The sequence below is a fragment of the Wolffia australiana genome, chromosome 19, assembly GCF_029677425.1.
Source record: "Wolffia australiana isolate 7733 chromosome 19, ASM2967742v1".
In the NCBI taxonomy this organism is placed as follows: domain Eukaryota; kingdom Viridiplantae; phylum Streptophyta; class Magnoliopsida; order Alismatales; family Araceae; genus Wolffia; species Wolffia australiana.
This window is the reverse complement of record NC_135853.1, coordinates 115,939-129,447: the sequence shown is the minus strand read 5'-3', so window position 1 is coordinate 129,447 and position 13,509 is coordinate 115,939.

Below are 13,509 nucleotides of genomic sequence, written 5' to 3'. Positions count from 1 at the left end.
AACGACCACGGGAAATCCTTCCCAGGCCTTAAAAGGAGCCATGACCCTTATCTTTAGAGCTCTTGATCCATTTTCTCAGCAATGGTGGGTGACCGCCCGGAGCTCGTCCAGCCTATGCAGAAGTTGTGACACCTCCTAGAGGGGTAAAGCTTGCTCAAGAAGGCACTTAGGAAGGTCTATGACACATTGAAAATGTACCAGCACAAAGGAGGGTGGCTGAGCCACAAGCCAAAGTAAGGAGACCGTGAATGTTGCCACCAATATCAGCTGCCCAAATCAGGGCACGACTTGTAATCTTATGAAACTTTTTGGGTACATATCTAGTTTATATGAATGCTTCTTTTCCAAGAAGTCAGTGCTGCGATCCGGTTTGAATCTTGTTCTTTCTAGTTCAGCCTCCTTGAGGGATTCTATTGAAAATCTAGAGTCCACTGACAAATTTATCTGATTTTACATTAAATTCAAGTTATTAAAATATATTTAAAATATTTATTAAACATATATCTTTCCCTATCTATGTAGTAAATCAAACTATTTTTAATTGGAAAATATTTCATCTCTATTTAACTACATAATTCTTCTAAAATTATGCATCACTTATTTTTTCATCTATCTTCCTTAATCTATTATTACATGTAAATCTTTTTATCTCATTAATATACATATAACTAAATAAACAATCATTAATATAATGATCTTTTATCTTATACATAACCTACTATTAATTAAATAAATAACCTTCCTATATTGTACTAACAATAGTATGTTTAAAAGAAATAGTATATGATCATTATTCTCTATATCTTTTAATCTTATATAACTCTTCAACTACCTATCTTAATATATACTTGTTTATAATTCTGTAAATAAATTTCATCATCTTACTTATTTACTATATCAAATATCTATAAATATATTAATACGAAGAAATTATATAGTTAACATCGTATCTTATAACTATCCCACCTCTTCCCTTTACTACTCTCTACCTCTACTTATTATTACTACTTATTATCATACAGAATCCTATGTTCTCCAGTAACATAACCTAAGTAATAAATTCACCACTAAAGGCTTGTCCCTGTGGAGATGACCTCACTCCCATTTTACACATATTTTGGTGAGTTTACATTATTATATATCATATCTGATTTAGGGTAATTAAACTCCCAAAGAGAATAAAAATATCAGTGTAATTTGCTTCCATCAATAGTATATTGCATCAATGCATAAAAATTTATCAAAATGTAAATTTTTTCAACATGAAGATGGGGGAGAGCAAGAGAGGGTGAAAAGAGGGAAGCACGGAAATGGAGGGTGGATGTTTGACATAGGGGAGAGGGAGGAGGAAGAGGAGAAAGGGAAGAAGAGGAGAGAGGGAGAATCTTAGGAGAGTGGGGATGAAAGACAAAGGGAGAAGGACCAGGTATGTAAACAGATGAATAAAGTTTGAGGAAAGAAGGGGGAGGCAAGACAATAGTGAGCCATTTGAAGCAGAACAGAGGGCTAGAGAGTGAGTGGGGGAGGAACATATCAAAATGTAGGGGGAACATTTGAAAAGTGGGGTTGGGGGCGATAACATCCAAATTAACATATAAAAATCATGAATTGCACAAACAGTTGTAGTATCTCAATAAAAATATGTTCATGTTCTCATGTTTTAAATTTATTTTAATGCGACTTATGAACTTTACAGATTTTTTAGTATTTTTGACTTTTGATTGATGAAAATTTTGATTTGAATTTTATAAAATACTTTTTTGAGTCACTTGAGTATATTATTGATTTTTATAGAGTTTAAGTACTGTCATAAACTTTTTTTTATCAAACACTGACTGATGGGGACCATCTAGCACCAAAGATCCGGTCTAAACCAGCTCAACGATCCAAGGCAGAGGTGAAAGACCCAATCTTCAAGTATTCAGCCTAATCAGCGGGCCCGGGATGTTGATATTATTCGCGTTCATATTTTTTTTGGCATGTCTTCTCGTTTTGTAGACCCACATGCTTGGGCATATGTCTTTGTTTCTGGAATTGGTTATGTGGATCCCAAATGTCGGTCCTCTAGAGGCCCACTAGTAACCCTATGTAAGGGGGGGAGGGGTACCCCCTCACTAGTTATAGAAGAAAAAGCAAGAAAATCTGTTTTATTTTACGTTATTCCTATTTTATTTTTTAATCTCTATTTACAACTTTGCCACTCCATTTTTTGGCTTCCTCCTTAGAAACCCTAATGCCCCCTATCGCCGCTGCCACCATCGTATGCCTAACCATCGCTCTGGCTGCCTACATGTCCATGCATCACACCCCAATGCACACCGCCACAAGGTTACCTGGTCATGTTGCTGAATTCAGTGTCGAGGAAAGCCCCCATCTGCGGCTGCCAACTCGATAAATCTCGCTATCACCCTTGGGGTTTTTTCACCACCGCCCAAATGTGGGGAGTCCCATGTCGCCCGTTGTCCATACCATATTGTTGATACCAGTAGAAGTCTACCTTTACCCCATAGCCATGTGTCCATCTCTGCCATCAGTGTACTGCCATCACCCAACAACCATCGTTGCACACCTCCCTCCATCACTTACTCCTGCCTCATTGTTAGCTGCTGCCCACACCGCCTCTCAATGTCATCACACACCACCGTGCATGTGCCTCTGCCCTCATCAATGATGTGTCACCCATGTTGTCATTGCCCCCAACCATGCACCAACTGTGTGGCCCATGTTGGGCCAGTCCTGCCCCCACGACACCGTCGCAGCCCCGCGCTACATGCCTACTGCCCCCACTGCATTGTGTAGTACCCGATCGCACACTCACCTGCTGCCAATTATGCCACTTCCGACCTTGCTATTACCAAGTCGTCGCCTTGCCACCGACCATTCTACCAACACTGCATCAACCCTGCACTGCGCTATGCTCATGTTCCTAACCCCGTCCCAACTGAACCCCTATTTCACCTTTTACTACGTCATCGCTCATGTGCATTCCTTATCCCTACCAGCTCCCACTGACGTCATAGCTCGCGTCTTGCCCATGGTGCTACCTGCATCGTTGATCACTCCATTGTACGAGCCTTCACTTCCTCACTGCAAACTGCCACTACTCGCTGAATTCGATGGTCTGACATTGGCATCACGCCTCAAGCAACATTGGCGTCGACCCCACCAGATGTAGGCCAAACCCTCATCATCACTGCCATAGCTGACTCGACCCAAACCTATAGGTATGCTCACCGAGTGCGTCTCCACCATCGAGGTTAGGATAGAATTAGATAGGGATGTTGTCTTCAAGGATAGGACTATTGTCGGTACGCCCTTAGTTGGACCCATGGCGGGTGTGCGCACTAGCCATAGTAGTTGTGCTCACACCATCGGTCTTCAACCCGACGTTCAGGTCATTGGGAGCCTACTGGTGTACCTAGGACCCTCTTACCGTGGTTTATTGGTTATCGGTGTCAAGGAAGTCATGTTGTGCTTCCCATTATCCCCCTACATCTTTCCCGGCCAGTTGATGATGCAACGGTCATTCGATCTTGACCTGCTATTCCGTATCACTGACTAAGAAAGTAATTATATCATTATTGAATAAGTATATAGAGGTTTATATAATAATTGAATATATTTCTATAGTTAATTGTCTCCACTTTTACCAATTATTGGAAGAAATCTCATTTCGACATCAAACTTTGCAAGGTCCAACTGACCAATAATGAACTAAGCATTAGCTCCTCTTAAAGCTTGCACAGACACGTGGCATAGAGAGATTTATTTAACCACATTTTAATTTATTTAACATTGAGCATAGAAAAGATATGTTCTACAATAGTTCATTTAGGAAGATAATCATTGTAGTTCAAGATAGCACATAAAAGTTTCAAAACAATTAGGTAGCGGCATCTCATTGGTAGTATCAATGTTCAAACATCTAATTATTGACATTGATTTCAAATTTTGTGTTCCTATTTATCGAATCATCAGAATATAGCTCTCTAAATAAGGACAAAGATCGAGAAAGTAAAACTCTATCGTCCCTTCCCTCCACCTTTTAGGCTTTGGCCTTTCAATACAGATCAAATCCTAAGCTATTTCTGTTATTCTCTTGAACCCCTTAGGGGATCTTAATATTTCAGAGAAGTTTTAGGCCAGCCTCACAATATCTTCCTACCTCATAAACATTATCCTCATGTGCTAAAATTTTATTTATCACAGTCATATAAAAATTCAGACTGTATGTCTTTTCCTTTAGGATCATCCCCTTTCTCAATCTATACTGCCTATCGCTTAAAAAAAGGAAACATAGAAATATCAAAGCATCATCCTACAATCGAGAAACAAGATTAACGTACAAAAATCATAATCCAAACTTTAGGCTAATAAGGGAGGTAGAGAAAGAGAGATATGAAGGAATAGGATAAGTAGAATGGAAGAGAGAGAGAGTGGAAGAGAGGAGAAGCAAAGGTTAAATATTGAGTTTGGGAGAAAATAGGGGGAAAGAGAGAGAGAGAGAGAGAGAGAGAGAAATTTGGAGAGGGAGGACAGATGAAGGAGAAAGATGAAGGGGAGGGAACAAAAGGGAGATGTGTACCTGTCTGTTTATTTTTCCATTTTTTAAAAATACCTCAGAGAAGATAAGAAATGGTTCATGTATCAGTTTCCAAGTTTAGTCAAAATATTCTATGGATAACACTGAAAAAACCATAACTATTTATTTCTCTATTTCTAATGCTATTAGTTAATGTGCCAAAAAACTCAGAAACCATTTTTAGTTTATCGAAGGCAGAAGTGATTTTCCACAAAAGCAAGAAAAATCATAAAATAAAAACATTAAATCTACATTTTTAATGTATAAGAAAAAGGGTAATAAGTAAGGACTATGATTTGCTGATACATATCAAATTCACATAATCAGAACATTCATTTCATAGTCGAATAAAAATAGATATTATGCCACTAGATGCTGACTTTGATGAAAAAATTAAAATCAGAAATTTCAAATTTTATAAATAATTAAAGGTCATTTCAAATCTTATAAAACATTGGATACAGGCAAGGGAATATCAGTTGAAATTTAAAAAACATCTAGAAGGAAAGTTTTGATAAAATGTTGTTGAATATGACTTCTAGTCTGATATTATCAATTGGTCGATGATCCATATTTTTAAAAGCAATAGCGAGAAAAGTGCTTGTTGTTGAGCTAAATTATATGAATCAAGTACCAGAATGCTGCGCGCATCTTTGTCTAAGCATGCACCAGATCTCAGAAGGCAAAATCATTCTCCTTATCTTAGTAATCACAAATTCCGGACATAGAATGAGAAGTACACAACACAACAGTCAGAACAGCAGAAGGAAATACGTGGATAGAATAAATTTTAAATTTTCATTTATAATATATATATATTATGAATTAATTCAAAAAAATGATCCAGTTTGATGCAATCCTGATAATTGGATTCCAATTCCATTGGGTGATTGAATCTGAAAATTGGTTGGGATGGTTTAGTCTGATTTCACCTTATGTGTAGATCATGTTTGAAATAACTTTTGAGATAAAATAATAGACGCTCCAATTTGATATGTCAACTTATTGATCACATCAAACATTTAATGGATCCAAGGAGATCTTAGATCTGTAATAGAAAGTTTACATTATTTATTTTATTACAAATAAAAGAAAATGGAAATATCTAATTAGGAATACATGTATGTGATTCTCTCACTATTTAGTTCTCTTATTCCTTTGTCAGTGTTCTTCTTGACATATCTGTGATTCTTTTCAGTTTGTATATTTGTGGGCACTCATGGACAGGGAAAGTGCGAAGATTCTATGTTGTGCAAATAAAGGAGTTATGTGTTTGATTAGTTGTACTTAATTTTCTGCTCTCATTATCTCAACCCATCATAATGATCAGTGAATGAATCTAACCTAAATGGGGCAATCCTGTCTTGTCGGTTGTATTCATAAGAATTCATTGTCTGCTTTGACTCTTATAACTGAAATACTTTCCTTGACTATTTTAAATCAACAAAAATTGGTTTTTTAACAAGCCTGGAATGTTCTTTCCAAGAGTAACTTGTCTATGCTTTAATTGGAAATTCCTTTGAGCCAATGACTTAAAATCTAAGGGATTAGTAGATTTTTACATTTGAGTTCAGATATCTGACCAGAAAAAAACTCGATCTTCAAATTTTCATTTTCCCATTGATCGAGGAAATGTCAAAATGCGACACTCTCATTAGTAGCAACGAAAAGGCTAATATAAAGCTTTGACATCTTGCAGTTTTTATGTTTGTTTTGTTTCATCTTCGTGTAAAACCGAAGTCATTCATTGCATTTAATGAGGGTGCAATTAAGGACAAAAACTAAAGGCAGCACAGTAGCAGTGGTGAGGATGATGAGAGAGAAATAAGTAGATCAAATCAATGGTCAATAATCATTCAACTTTAGGGCACTTATTCTGACGACCTAGAAGGCTGAACAAGCTGAAATTTAAAGGGAAGCTTCCGCTTCATCTTTCTCATCTCTAATAACCCACCGGTTAGATCTATAAAATGACCTCCAATATTTGTAAAAAAACTTTGAACTGTTCCTTTAAGAGGTCGACTAGAAGAGTGTGAGGTTTTGAAGATCTACCAAGTGTTCCTTGGTGTCTTGAGTTCTTGGAGGCGTTAAAAAAAGAAGTGGAGAGTTTTGACTGATTTGGCAAATCACCATGCTCCTTTCAGAACATAGTGATCAATGGTAAGTTCGCTCCCCTAGCACTGATTTATGTCCATCAAATTTATTAGATATACTCATTCCTTCTCTTGTTCCTGTTTCATTTTCACCTTCATCACTACATTTCATTACATCATCTCCATCATGTCTCATCTTACAATCCTTGTTTAAATAATAAATCATAATTTAAACATGTCTTCTTAAACTTTCCCCTTGTTTATCATACCATTCCAACACCACATCTTCACATCTTCATCTATCTTATTTTCCCTCATTCAATTTATTCACGTCCTCCTACTTGTTCCTCTTATTATTATTCATCTTATCCTTACCAAATAGTTATTATCACAGTCTCAACTCATCATTTTCATCACATTAATATCTTGTATTTTATATAAGACACAAGACAAGTCTCCTCTCATCTGTTTTTTTTGAAAGAACCTTTGAAGATTATTTAATAAGTAATCTCCATTCCTCATGGAGATGACCCATACTCATTACTTACTAGTTAATTTTACTTGTATGACTATCAAATATACATAAAATCATTTGTTAAACTCATAATTCAAACCTTGGATTTTATGATGATTTTTCAAGAACATTTTAGCATAGGTTCTCAAAGAAGATAAACCCAATTCAAATTTTCAGCATGTCCGAAAATTCTCATCGATGTTAGCTTCGAGAAAAATGAACACTACCCACAATTACAGGTGGTCAGCTAGTCAACACAGCCCATTCATCCTCAATAAGGATGATTTTTTTCAACTGCACATGTACTTCTTACAAATACTAACAGCTAAACTTATGGGAAAAAATAAAGCATACTTGTTACTCCGTGTTGGATTCCATGTATCTTAAGGGTTACAAACTTCATGAACATTTGTGATCCTCTTTTCTTGTTATTATCTCCTAGACAACATTTATGTGTCATCACTTAGAAATGACTTTTTCTAAAGCTGCCTGTTTTTACATGATGATTCCTCTCCTAGCTGAGAAGAGGCAATTTGCTTATCTAGTTATGTCACAAAATATTAAAGTTTCCAATATTCCTCAACATTTTGAATGGATGGGAAAGAATGCAGGCTTATGTCAGACACTAATTTATATCTTCCTCAGCAGTTGCAAGCATCCCCTAAATATATTGAATTTATCCTATTATATATCCCAATAAAATATTCTTTAAGGGGCTTGTAGTAACTAACAAGTCAGGAATCATTTTTCCTCCCAATATGTTTTATGATGCTTGTTCTGCACTTTAATTTTCACAGAAGCAAGTAAACCTATGATCATTGGATCGAATAGATCAAAAACTCTTAGCAAGAGGAAAATAGAGTACCAACACATTCATTTTGGTTTGAGGGCTATATAGAGATTGTATGAGGCTAAAGTATTGATGACCCAATGTGATATTACAACAGTTATTTTAATGGTTTTCCAGAACCTCAAACTATACACCACATATCACCTATCATGTGATATGACATTCCTTATTAAGATGTACCCTCAATTGGAGGAATGTATGTTCTGCATTCCCAGCTTGGAGACTAGAACTTCATAATTGTTCTCAAGACAGGCCCTTCCTTAATAGATCTACTAGTTTAAATTTGATGAGAATGTGGGTGATCTCAATGAGAGGAGATTTCAATTTGTTTTTTATTGGAGATTATGTGGCTTCCGAGTAAAGTGGAATGAATCTCACTTCTGTTTAAGAGTTCTTGATATTTTCAGGTTTAGGTCTCATTTAAGGAGTACTAGGTTAGGGGAAAGAGATCCAAGAAGGCCCAACCACATTCAGAGCTCTAGGAGTGATCCAGAGTTGCAGCTTTCATGACTTTAATGAGCCCTTAATGAGCCTTTAATCTCATTAAGGCCAAATCTTCAAAAGAAGCAAGCCAAGTGAGCAACCATAATGAGGGGCAATCAGAGGACTCAACCCTAATTAGAGGACACCTCTTCAATATGATTGAGGCTGTCGAAGAGATCTGGACCATTCAAGACCTTGGGACATCCAAGGGTCATCATTTCCTTCTCTTCCCCATATAAACCCCTCACAATCAAATGTAATACTCACTCTTGTTTTGATTTAGTGGCATGTGTGCAATTTTTCTTGAGACCTCTTACCTTTAGTGAGAGTTGGGTAGAGCAGGGACATTCCAGAGCAAGAGCTGTTGGAGAAATGGAACATTCTTTGTCACCTTGGGCCTTGGCTGGTGTGACAAAGAGGTTCGATCAACGTTTCTTCCCCTCATCCCTATCTATTCACCTTTGTATGCAGTTGAAGCAGCGAGCCAACATCTAGATGGTTCCAACGTCTCCAAAACGCGCTCAAAAATTTGTCCTAGAACTATTCTAGAGTAAATTTAATGCAGCACCATTTTCCACCTGCGTTTGCATGCAATCAACTCCGCGGGGCTCATTTTCTCTCTCCTCCTTGGAGCCACCTGCCTTGTACAGCCTCTGATATTAGCCAACTTTTGACCAAGTCCAGAGCACCTGCCGCCAACCACGCCTGTATGCTGCCTGTAGGCACCAGCATGTCTTCACCACTCAGCCCCGTCACGTCGCCGCGGACACTGCCCATGGCCCGATTGAGGTAATTTATTTTATTTTTATTTTATTTTATTTTATTTTATTTTATTTTATTTTATTTTATTTTATTTTATTTTTATTTTTTACTTTATTTTAAATTAAAAATAATTTCAAAAATCCTAAAAATTCCCAAAATCATTTTTTATCTAATATTTCCTTTTTAGAATTATTTTTAATATAGATAAAATTTCTTAATTATAATTTTCATAAATCTAGTTACTTTGTTTTATAAGTAATAAATTATAAGTATAATACAAACTTATACAAACCTAATAAAAAATATTTTAAACTGAAAATTCACTTACTATTACTTTGCTCTTTGAGGATCAACCCTTACACTCTCTAGGCTTGTAAGGTTTATAAATATTATTTTTTAAATTCAAATTACCTAAACGACTATAATTAGTGACTATTTTATCACTAATACACCCCAAAATCTGAGTTATCAATGAGAATTAATATATCAGGACAGAACAACAGACTATCTGTTCCTACTTATACAATAAGTCTGACAAATCGTGGGGTTGTTAGTGTGGACACATTAAGGAGAAATGGTGGGTTCTCTTTGGAGAAAGACTTAATTAGTATGTTTGAATCGTTAAATGGTATTACATCAATCTTGTCATTTTTTTCCTTGAGACACCAAAGACATCATGGATGGACAATTCTGTTTTGACTTCATCTTATGAGTCTCTAATCATTGGATTCAAATAAGTCTTAGCTCAGATATAGTAAAAAGTATGTATAGGTGATTGAGTGGCCAAAATGGGATCATCCACCCCAGGTCTAGGATAATTAGCTCAAGGAAGATGAGGCAACTAAATCCCTGGACAGGGTAATGAGGGTACTGTTGGACATGATCTTAAGTCATCTTTGTTATGCATCAATACTAAGTGAATGATGGATTACGGTTGAACAATTAAACAATTCTTGGCAAGGGTAGTTGTTTTACAGTGGCATATAGACAAAGGATTAAACATATCAATAACTCAGGATGAAAAAGGTTCCATAAGAGACTTCAACAACTACTCTATATCTTTTGGAGCATTAAGTGTAGCTTGGCACCCCAAAAGCTCAAAACTTGACCTGTCAAGTCAGTTAAATTGGTCCTTGATTATTTAATATATATGTTAAAATAGTTAATTAAAAATTTTGGTCAGTAAATACTATTGAGGCTGTCAAGTTATTAAGTAGGTCAATAAATGGGCGTAGAGGGTCACAAGCATAAGATTAAAGGATGTTGGAAGATATACTTTAATAAGGATTTTTGTGAAAAAATCTTAATGAGTATAAATTGGGCGGGGCACCCAGTAGGCCCCCTGCCAACCAGATATGACTCCTAGTTTCTGAGCGTGTGGGGCAGACAATCAAGCACTTGGCAGGCACCAAGTGTCTTGGGATGGGTTGAGACCTAATCTGGTGAACTTGCAACTGCATCAATCCAATACGATTGGATGGACAGGTTAGACCAGCTCAATTGGGTTGGATCCCGATTGACCAGGTCTGATCTGATCCGATTATATTGGATATGCAAAAGGATAAATTTTATTAGAATGAAGGAACCAGGAATAAAACTCTGATCATGCATTTACAAAGACTAGGGGATGCTACCACTGCACCACCCTTATTTTTTTGATAATATATGAAGATATAATGTACGTAAATAATGTCTTTATGATATGTAAATTTATATAATTTAGAAATAAATTCTTGGTGGAGTACCATCCAGTCGATCACACCCTGATTTTTCGCTAGCCTCATCGTGAAGCCCGAGCAGACGTGAAGAATCTACAGTTCCACTACCAAGCTTGAGAAGCGACATTGTCTTATCGCTTCGTGCCGTGTATCTTTACGTTCTTTCTTTCTTTCATCATCTTTGGATTATCGGGAGGCCCCTCCTGCATGAGTACCGGCCTCCCCTCGTACTTGTTTTTATTTTAGTTATGTTTGAGTGTCATCTTTAGGGGAGGAAATTCATGTTGGGCTTCTTCTCCCCCTAAATATCCCTTAGAAGGGGAAAGCCCAATATGCCTTCCCCTTAAAAGGGAACCCAATTGGGCCTCTATAACTGCCACTTCCCCTCTATAAAGAAGAGGGAAGAGTGGACGTGGAGGCCAATACTTGTCTTTGTCAAAATCCGGATCTCGTTTGGTTTATGGCAGTTATGTTCTTGTTCAACGTGTTTGTTTTCTGAAAGAAGAAGAGAGGATCAATGAAGGCAGAAGAAGAAGAAGGAATAGACTCCTCGATTTGTTTCTGATCACAACTTGGAAGATTCGATTGGGGAAGTCATCGTGGTGGAATCATTTTGTTAAATCCTGAGAATAGATCGTGCAATATCATTGCCAACACATTGGAATCATTTTCTTCTACAATGAATCCAGCCTGTGATCGTCCTCGTTGGATCCTCATCTTGTTCCTGGTCCTCGAGTGATTTCATCTAGCCAATCAAATATTCAGTATTATGGAGTTCTGAAGCATCGTACCTTCGACGGCCATTTCATTCGTGTAGCATTCATGTCAAAAATCGGAGCTCTCCCTCAACAAAATATCCTGCATACAATCAACCTTGCTGATTTTCTGGTGTAGAAGAACGATCTGGAAGGGGAATCCACTTGAATTTCTTTCTAGAGTATTTGTTCGACCACTATCTAGGATCCTCGAGCCGCTCGGATCAGCTCCTTTATGGCATATATTGAAGCAGACAGAAGTCAAGGAAGAAACTCATTTTTTTGGGAGATCTCACATCTTCTTCTCATTGGAATACCTATCATTTTGTCAGATTATTCAACATCTTGAGCCTCAATCAATCAACTGTACTGATCACTAAGATTGTTTGCCATCGTGCCATTCTGTAGCCAAAGATCCTATTGCCCTGACCGTGCCGTCTTCTCCGCCAAATCCACATTACCTGAAAGTGACTGTCATTGATCGCTTAATCGTCTCTGTTGGATACGCTAGGCCACTAACAATCTTCTTCGATTTACCCTCGTGGGTGAAAATTTGTAGTTCCACTGAAATCGACGCTCGTGAATGATTACGGTGGGAAAATTTTCTTGTCTGCCACCATTCCAGCCCATGGCATTTTCTTGACTGTCAGCTCATTTTCTTGTCAGAGATATGAGGTATCAAAGGTTGTATTCAAGATACACATGGCAGAGTCATCTTTGGTATAAAGACATCTACTAAAGATGATTGAGTATATAGAAAGCTTAGTAGTGCTGGGAGATGAACTCCTTGTTGACATGAGCACGGATCTCATTCGATTCTTACTTGACTAATTTCTAATTTCATTGTCAACTTTAACATTAACAGAGTTAAGAGCACTCTACCAAAGTTACTCAATATACTAGCCCCTTTTGAGGAAAACCTTTAGAAGTGTAAACCTCAAGTGCTCTTCATTCCAAGGACCAACAACAAGAGAATGGCAATGTGTGATTCAAAAAGAGACAAAGGAAAGAAGCAATCAAAGCAGCACTATGAAATGATGGGTCACTAGAAAAGGAATGCAAAAAGTACCTCAATGAGATATATCAAAAGAAGCATGGTGATGCTTCAAGTATCTATGTAATAGATACTTGTTTTAGAGAAATTCTACATCTTGGTTGTTTGATACTAGTTGTGTGTCTCATATTTGCAATGACTTCTAAGTGCTGACAAGTAGAAAAAAGCTGGGGAAATGCGAGGTCAAGTTGAGGGTGGGGAATGACACAAGAGTTGCTATAGTCACTATGAGGGCAGTGAACTGCAAGAGTACTTAAGCTATTCCAGAAACAAGAATAACTTTTACATAGATATTGTAACAAGAAAAAACCAACAGATATTAACCATTGACCAAAGTTTATAAAGAAACCAAATTATTATTAGAATAAATATAACAACTCTTGTTCATGATCATTTACGGTGTATCGGATTCTATCCAAACAAGCAACATAAATGATGTTCTTTATCATTATAGGAACATAATAGCAGTATTCTAAACATAGACAACAATGTGTCCACACAGCCTACTTAAGGCGCTACTGGTTTGGACAGAATGGAAATGGAAGATAACTTAAGTTGCATAAGTATGCATACTTGAGTCCATTTGATTTAAAGTCATATGTGACTTGTGAATCTTGCATTATGGGTAAATGACCCAAGTCACAATTCTTCAAGAATTTTGGAACTTGTACACTCTGATGCATGTGGTCTAATGCCTA